The 8659-nt window shown below is 47.8% G+C and overlaps 1 long non-coding RNA gene across 1 annotated transcript; it reads left to right on the forward strand.

Moving 5' to 3' along the window:
• The first annotated feature begins 659 nt into the window (after window positions 1-659).
• On the forward strand, window positions 660-7907 carry LOC148108030 (uncharacterized). The gene is made up of 3 exons (XR_015721194.1): window positions 660-757; window positions 875-1073; window positions 7004-7907. It is a non-coding gene; the product is annotated as an uncharacterized LOC148108030 (long non-coding RNA).
• The last annotated feature ends 752 nt before the right edge of the window (window positions 7908-8659 follow it).

Here is an 8659-nt window from a genome sequence, read left to right on the forward strand (position 1 = left end):
AAGAGTCCAAGGCCTCCCAGACCATTTGTTGCATGGCTGGGAAACATTTCCGCGTCTGATTCTAGAACTCCTACAGGATCCATCGTCTTGCCGACGACTAGCATTTCCTTCCTTCCACCCAAGGAAGATGTGTCCAAGGGACACGTTGGGACCTAGATCTAAAGCTTTAGAGAGCCAGGTGACATGAACAGAAGCAGAGAGGCTAAGTCTCGTTTGTAGAACTGCCACCCACAGCCCACACCAGGAAGAGCAGGGAGAGACCCCTGGCCCCCACTGTTCATCGGAGGGTCTGCCCCGGAGTTAGGCTGGGACGAGGTCTGCCACTTTGCATCTGAATAGCCTCGGGCAAGTCACTTCTCTCTCAGACTCAGGCTCCCTTGCCTGTTGGGCAGAAAATATCAATTACCAAGCTTTCCAAGGGGTTGTGAGCTTTCAATGAGCTCATGTGTATAAAATGTTGAACATATACCCCCGGAGACAGAGGGGGAGCTTCATAAATGTCAGCTGTGACGATTGCTCGTAGTTTAATTTTTTTTTCTTCCACTAAATCTGATCGCGCTCTGGAGTTGCTGGCTTATTTTGCCAATTCTGAGCCAAGTACCTGCTTTCTCACCACCTTTGCTGTCCTCAAGGAGCCCTCGGGCAATTCTCAGTGTGGCCTTTGCTTCCATCTTAGGAGAACGTGAACATGATCTGTCCCCGATATAGTCTCGGGGTGCAAGGAGGCCGCTCATCAGAAACGGAAGGGCGGGCACAGGTAATGGTTTTCTGCGTTGCCATTTACACTCACAGGTTGGGAACTGAATGTGATTTCTTCTTAGAATAACTCCTTACAGATTTGTAGCCTGTTCTGATGTTGTCATCTCGTTTCCAGAGTCTCTTCTGTCCTTTGAAGACCCAGCTTTGGAACTTGGCTCTTCGGCTCCGTTCTCAATGCCAGCAGAGACAAGTGTCGATGCCACTCGTCATGCTTGAGCCAGGTTGCTCGGCCGGGACACTTGCCACCGGGCCAGGCCATGCCTTCACCAAGCCGGGCTCTCTGCCATGGCTGGAGAGATGCCAGCAGGGAGGAGGTAGGGCCCGGGCAGAGCAGGGGTGGGTCATGGCTGCTGGGAGCCCCAGGCGGCCTGCAGCAACAGGGCAGGATTACTGACATCAGCCCCTCCCAGGCAGCAAGTTCAGACAGGACAGGAGGGAGGTGCCTGCGCCTGGGTCAGAGGGGGCACCGGCGGCCAGGGGAGTGAGCCCTCCCAGCCTGGGCTCCGTTGGGCCTGCCCGCGCTGGCGTGGCTGTTGGGAAAACCTGTTGGGTGAGCTCCCATGTGTTTCCCCGGAAGACGGGGCCCTGGGTGCAGGCTGCAAAGTGGGGTGAGGGGCAGGAGCTCTTTACTGGCTCTGACATTTGCTTGAGAAGCTGCCAAAGGGCGGTTTATGTTTCTTAAACAACAATGTGTTCCGATAGCAGGGCTGCTTCTGTGTGGGTGACAGCAAGCCCTGCCCGAGGCTGGGATGCCCTGAGCCACCCCTTTGCTAAGCCAGCATGGCCAGATTCGGGGGGTGGCAGATGTGGCTGCCCCCCGCCTCCGCCACCGACACAGTGCGTGACGTTGGGGTAACCGGCTCATCTCCCTGAGCTCCAGTCTCCTCATTGGCTAGAGGGGCACGAGGGGCTGCCCGCTGGGCCTCCTAAGCTACGTCCGCAGCCTGAGCCATTCCGGGTATTTCGCAAACATGAGCTCACTTCATCCTATAATGCTCGCGTGATGTAGGTGCTATTAGTCGCCTTGCTTTACAGACGAGGCGCAGAGAGACCAGACGATCTGGCCAAGATGGAGAACACATAGCAGAGCTGGGGTTTGACCCCGAGCCGACTGGCTCCAACACCCCTTGACCGTGATGCCACGTTTGCAGAGCCTGCCCAGGACCCCGTCCTCTCCCTTCTGAGTGCTTAGGTCACTTTGGAATAGCCTTCGTGTCGATGCGATTGTCTGCCGAGTGCCCACTCCACTGTTTGGGTTTTGAGCTACCTGCCTCGGTGTTTGCTCACCACCGTGGACCCGGCACCCAGCTCTGCCCCGAACCAGAAATTTCGGGGCAGCACCCGTGTGAGAGGTGGCCAGGAGGCTCAAATGAGATAAAGAACTTGAAGTAACAGGTGGCTCCCTCTGAAATCCCCCGCCCTGCTCTGAGCTCACCACAGGCACTTGGGACATGTTTATGCCTGGGCCAGACTCACTGCGCACACTTCAACGTGTTGAAAGCCCCTTTTATTTGTTTATTTATTTACTTATTTATTTGAGAGAGAGAGTGAGCGAGCCGCCATGGGAGAGGGGGAAGGGCAGAGGGGGAGGGGAAAGCAGGTCCTCTGCTGAACAGGGAGCCCAACATGGGGCCCCGTCTCAGGACTCTGGGATCATGACCTGAGCCGAAGGCAGACGCTTAACCGACTGAGCCACCCAGGCGCCCCAGAATACCTCCTTCTGAACCTTGGATGCTGACTCAGATTACCTTCCTGCCTTGGGGAAGAGTGTTTCCATCACTGTGTTCAGCAACCCAGATCCTGTCTCCAGCTTGCGCCTTGACATGGGACATCTGTGAAATGCCCCCAAGGAGAGAGAAAAGACCTGGCTTGCAGGCCACTGGTTCTCCCCTCTCTTCTCTCGGTTGTGGCGCCTGAAGAGATGAGAGGAGTCAAAGACCGGCCTCAAACCGTGGTCCTCAGATGGACACTTTTCCCGTCCTTCCTCTGCTCCTGTAGCCAGCGGTGGAGGAATGGTGCGTGAGCGTCTCTGTCCGAGGAGACACTGAGCAATTCATTTCCCTCTTTTTTTTTTTTTGATCTACAAATTTAATGCAATCCATATCAAAATCTCATCAGCATGTTTGACAGAAATAGAAAAAGATAATCCCAAATTCATATGGAACCACAAAAAGTCCTGAATAGCAAAGCAATTTTGAGCCAGGAAAACCAGGCTGATGGTATCACACTTCCTGATTTCAAACTATATCACCAAACTACAGTTATCAATAATATGGTGCTGACATAAAGACAGACATATGGGTTAATGGAACGGAATAGAGAGCCCAGGAAATTTTTTTTTTTTTGTATTTTGCAATTTTATTTTTTATCAGTTTTATATTGAAATATAATTGAAATACCATATAATTCACCCATTTAAAGTATAAAATTCAGTGGTTTTTGTTGTATTCACTGAGTTCTGCAACTACCATCACAATCCATTCTAGAATATTTTCATCATACCAAGAAGAAACCTCATGTTCATCGGCAGTCACTCCCTATATCCGCCCCCCCCCCCGCCCCAACTCCTTTACCCATAGTCCTAGGCAGCCATTAGTTAACTTCTCATTGTATGGATTTGCTTCTTCTGAACATTTCATATATGGAATCATGCAATATATGGGCTTTTGTATCTTGCTTTCGCTCAGCACAGTGTTTTCAAGGTTCATCCATGTGATAGCATGTATGAAGGGGGGTAAACAGAGGAGGGAACGAACCATGAGAGACTGTGGACTCTGGGAAACAAACTGAGGGCTTCAGAGGGGAGGGGGGTGGGGGAATGAGATAGACTGGTGATGGGTATTAAGGAGGGCACGTATTGCATGGTGCCCTGGGTGTTATACGCAACTAATGAATCATGGATGGAACTTTACATCAAAAACTAGGGATGTACTCTATGGTGACTAACATAATATAATAAAAAATTATTATAAAAAAAGAAAGTAACTAAAATATATGTTAAAAAATACGAAAAGTAGAATTATATGCTAAAAAATATTGGTTTAAACCAACAAAGGTAGTAAAGGAGGAACAGAGGAACAAAAGACATCAAAAGGGATGTGAGGCAATGAAAATGTGTGTCCACACAAAAACCCGTACAGGAGTGTTCATGGGAGCATCATTCATCAGAGCCCAACTGTGGAAACAACCCAAATGACAATTAGTGGATGAGCAGACAAACACAGTACATTCACACAATGGAGTATTACTCAGCAAGAAAAAAGAAGAATGAACAATTCATTTCTAATGATGAATCAATCCCATGCTGGTGAGAAACCGAATGTCTTTTCAAAAAGTTTGCCAAATTGAGACGTACTGTTTTCCTCTTCCATCATGCTCTCCCTGAGCCTCCTGGCTCGGGTTCCTGAGCACAAGGAACCCCACCTGTGGGCACGGCTAGGTTTGCAAAGCGTTAGGCTGGTGTGATGCAGACAGGCTACAAGCCTATCAGAGAGACAGGCTGTAATATTGCATAGGTGTCACTGATCGTTCAGTTGGGATGGATAATTTGGATAACGGAAAAAGAAACATCTGCCAGAATATTATATTTATGTATCTAAGTCCTGTGAGCAAAGGAAATATTGTAGGAACAGGTTTGAAACAACACCCCATAGGAAGAGCACCAGGGGATGTATAAATGACTGGTTTCTTTGCTCAGAGTAGAATCTCGTCAATCAGAAAGTCAATGCAAATTTATTGAGAGCCTATGATATGCCAGGTCGTATTCTGGAATTGGGAGGTCTTTCACTGGGACTCAGTTGTCCCACGCTAAATACTGTATCTGGAGTGATAATAAATAAATAATAATAAATCCAGAGAAAGAATGTGTCAGAAGAAGAAACTGACTTTTTTTTTTTTTTTCCCTTAGCGATGTCTTCATTACCTGTTTGAAAAGTTCTCCAGGGCCAGGCTGGCTATCTAAGGTAGCAAGTTATCTTACTTTGGGGCAAGAGACTTCTTGCCACTTGGCTGAGGTCTTTATTTTTCAAGGATGTGTCTTCATTTGCTAAAGACAATTTCTTGGCTCAAACGAACCAACTCAACAGTCACCCGCATTCCTTGACAGACTCTTGCTTCCTAATATTGCCACACCTGGGGTGTGTGCTGGGGCCCCCGGTGTGCAGCATGAATATCTTTATCCATTTAGGGTGCGGTGGTGGCAGCCTCTGCTATAGTCCCCACAGGTGGCTTGGCTCTTAATCAAACTCCTTTCGATTCACATGGGCAGTCCTCTTCAGGAATTTCTTCTAGCAGCTCAGAAGTATACGTCCTGTCGCTATGCACAGCGTGAGTCTCAGAAAATCTGGGGCTCAAATGCTAACAGGAGGCTGTCAATAACACTGGCATATAAATCTGTGTGATCGAATGTATAACTTAGTAAGATTTATTATGCAGATGCTATTTCAAAGTAGAAAAACGAATTTTTTGTTAGATTCTGTTGATTCTGGAATAGTGTCATAAATCTTATAAGGCGGGGAAGTCGGAGCCAATCATTTTAGAAGCATTAAGAAGTCTGGCATTGTGGATGAATCCGATGTCCCTGTGCTCTCTTGCACAGTCTTATCCCTGAATGGCTACAGAGATGCATGTGCATGCATGAATTCATGCAAACACACACGCGCTCACACACACAGACACACCCGTGCTCACACGTGCACATTTCCTCTTCATCTTGGTCTCTTTGGACAGCCCTCTGTCTTCTCTTGGAAAGTAGTCCTGGGTCTATAACCACCGGTCTGGCCCTTGATCCTTTCACTACTCGTCTGCTTGGCCCTTTGTTTCACAGGAGACTTCATGTAGCCGACAGCAGGATCTCCAGTTCCCAGGAGGTGGTCTCATTCAGGTCACCAGGCACCTGCTCTGGTCCCCACCTGAGCTGTCACTTTAGCCCTCGACCTTCAGCTGTAAATCTGCCCAACAAACCTTCACATGCACACCGGGGCCGCTAGAGGACGCTCCCCCTTCCCTGGTGTGAGCAGCTACAAGGCCAAACAAGGGTGTGCAGTGCATGCCAGTGATTGTCCCAGTGCTCTCACCAAGCCAGACTGAAGGAAAGGGCATCGTCACCAGCAACAGTCCCTGGGCTTAGGGGTGACTCATGCCCACACCTGCCAAGGGCAGGGTAAGGACAGCCTCATCTGGAGGACAGGATCTACAGGTCAGATTAGCAACCAGGTTCGCTGGAGGAGCAGGAAGCAGCCATGGGGAGAAGTAGATAACGTGGGGCCAGATGCTGGAGCCCTGGGCCATTCGTAAGCCACCTTGAGGGATGTTTATATGCCAAATAGCCTTTTAGGTAGAATCCTTGGGCTGCAGGTTGATTCTGAAAACTCTCCCCAGCCCCAGCTGATGGAGAAACCCCGTGAACAGAATATGTAATAATCATATGGCATTCACAGCAACAATAAGCATTATGCTGAGCAACGCTAACCATTTGCGAGCGGTGTGCTGCGTGTTTACCGGATGGCTCATTTAACCCTTTCATCAACCCAGTATGATAAACTGGCATTCCCATTTTACAGATGTGGAAGCTAAATTACAGATAAGTTAAATAACTTGCTCAGAGTTCCAAAGCTAGTCAAGTGATAAAACCAGCATTTAAACCCAGGCAGCCTGACTCTAGAGCCAGTGTCCCGTCATAGTACAAACCAGGGTCTTACAGAGTCATCGTATCAAAGACAAGATAGTAAATACTTTAGTCTTTGTGGACCATGTGGTCTTCATGGCAGCTACCACTCTGATTCCGTAGCACAGCAGGACTTATAGGCTGTATGTAAATTAATGGTGTGGCTATGTTCCAATAAAACTTTATTTATAAAAACAAGCCATGGGCCCGGATTTGCCCCATGGACTGTAAATTGCTGATCCCTGGCATAAACCAAAGAGGGGATTGAAGTTTCACATTCAACAAACATTCATCGGAACACTTATTATGTGTCAGGTTCTTCAATTACCTTATTTTATTGAATCCTTCAAAAGCCGTGAAGTAGGATAGGAATTCCTAGTTTACAAATGAGAAAACTGAGGCTCAATGAAGTCAACTTTCCTAGAGACATACAGCTAGTAAATGGCAAAAGAGAACTGACCGTAACTCGTCATAACTCATGTTCCTTTGTCATTTTTCTCTGTAGGCTTTCCAAGCAGACTGAAGCCCCATAAATAATCAAGTCTCCAGAAGCTATATTGTTGCCTTTTTCTTTTTCAGGCAAGTGTGAATGTGTCATAACTTGGCCAGGACTGGCTGCAAGCCATGCTGGAACATCAGAAGCATGAGGCGTCTGGAAGAGGACGAGGTGCTGGGGCTCAACCAGAGGGAACTTGTCCAGCTGGAAAGTTGGCCATTGGTGGGAAGAGGGGTCTCAGTTGTCCAGAGGGATGTGTGAGATTCTGACAGGTTCCAGGCTGGTCTCATCTCCACAGTGGGGCCTGTGGGGTGGGGGTGTGGGCAGAAGGATCAGAGATCTCTATGTAGACCATGGTGACGTGGTGTGATATCCTGGTTTAGAGCAGATCCTATTGGAGGCTCTGGGGAGGAGGGAGATGGAGGGTTGGCCACCCCTCTGGTGGGCTTGTTCTCAGGAGTGAGTTCTAGGCACGGGAAGTAGTCAGATTGAGAAACAGAGATCCTAAATAGAACACAGTCATATAACCCAGGTAGAAACACCGCCTCCACCCCCTTCTTCAGCTCATAGGCTGCCTCCTCATCAAGGTCTTTGATGAACCCACCAGGTAGATGCCCCTCCTCTTCCTCATCTCTGTGCTGTATTTTTCTTTACTCAAACACACCCCTACTTCAAGGTCTTCATGCTTTCCGTTCCCTCTCCCAGAATGCTCTCCTCTCAGACCTGCTCATGCCTTGCTCCTTCCTCCCTCTGCTTCAAGGTCTTTTTACAGCAGTCACTTCCTCAGGGAGGCCTTCCCTGACCTGTCATTCAATATTTCGAAGCCTCTTCTTCACCTGATATTTTATTAACCCTTTTTCCTGTGTTACGTTTTTTCTCCTTAACATTCACCACCAACCTACGCTGTGTTACCTTTTTACCTCGTTTCTTGACTGTTCTCTAGAAGGTCCAGGAAGTTAAGAAGTGTAGGTAGTTTTGTTACTACGTCCACAGTGTATAAAACATTGCCTGGGACCTTGTAGGCGCTCAGTAAATATTAGTTGAATTAATGAATTAATTTATCACAATCTGTAATTATGTACTTACTTATCCATCTCTCTGACTGGACTGTAAGTTCTGTGAGAAATAAAACTATGTCCATGCTTTCAACTGCATCTCCAATGCCTAGAATATATTAGGTGCTCAATAAATACTTGCTGAGTGAAAGAATGAGTGCAACTTTGGAGCAGATATGGCTCCTAACTAGCAGAAGAAGTCTAAGAGCTTGTATATCTCATCAACTGAGCCCTTCTCAAGTTTGATTGTGTTTATTATAATCATTTGCAAAGGAGTTTGTTTTTGCCAGTAATCTAAACGTTCTTTAAAGGGCATGCATTATGTCTTACTTATCTCTGAACTCAAGTTCCTTAATTCCAAACGGTGCTTAGTAGGCGATAGCCAATTAATTATCTGCCAAATGGATAAAGGCTTGCCAGAATGGCAAAAGCCAGGCCTAAAAGTGCAGCACTCATTTGAGAGTCCACTCCCCCATGAGGCTCAGCCTGCCTCATTTGGGACTGACCCAGGGGAGGCAAGGCTGTGTTTGCAGATGTGAGTGTCAGAGACAATACCTGGGAAGGACTAGCAAGACCAGACCCAGAAGACTCTGGGAGAGCTCTCGGAATTCCAGAGGATGGGACTCCTTCCAGATAAAGCTGGGTTGGCAAGGGCAGCCAAAGGAGAGGAGTCAGGCAGGTGAA

Source organism: Ursus americanus, chromosome 22 (assembly GCF_024610735.1).
Source record: "Ursus americanus isolate L20-20 chromosome 22, mUrsAme1.1.p, whole genome shotgun sequence".
Taxonomy (NCBI): Eukaryota; Metazoa; Chordata; class Mammalia; order Carnivora; family Ursidae; genus Ursus; species Ursus americanus.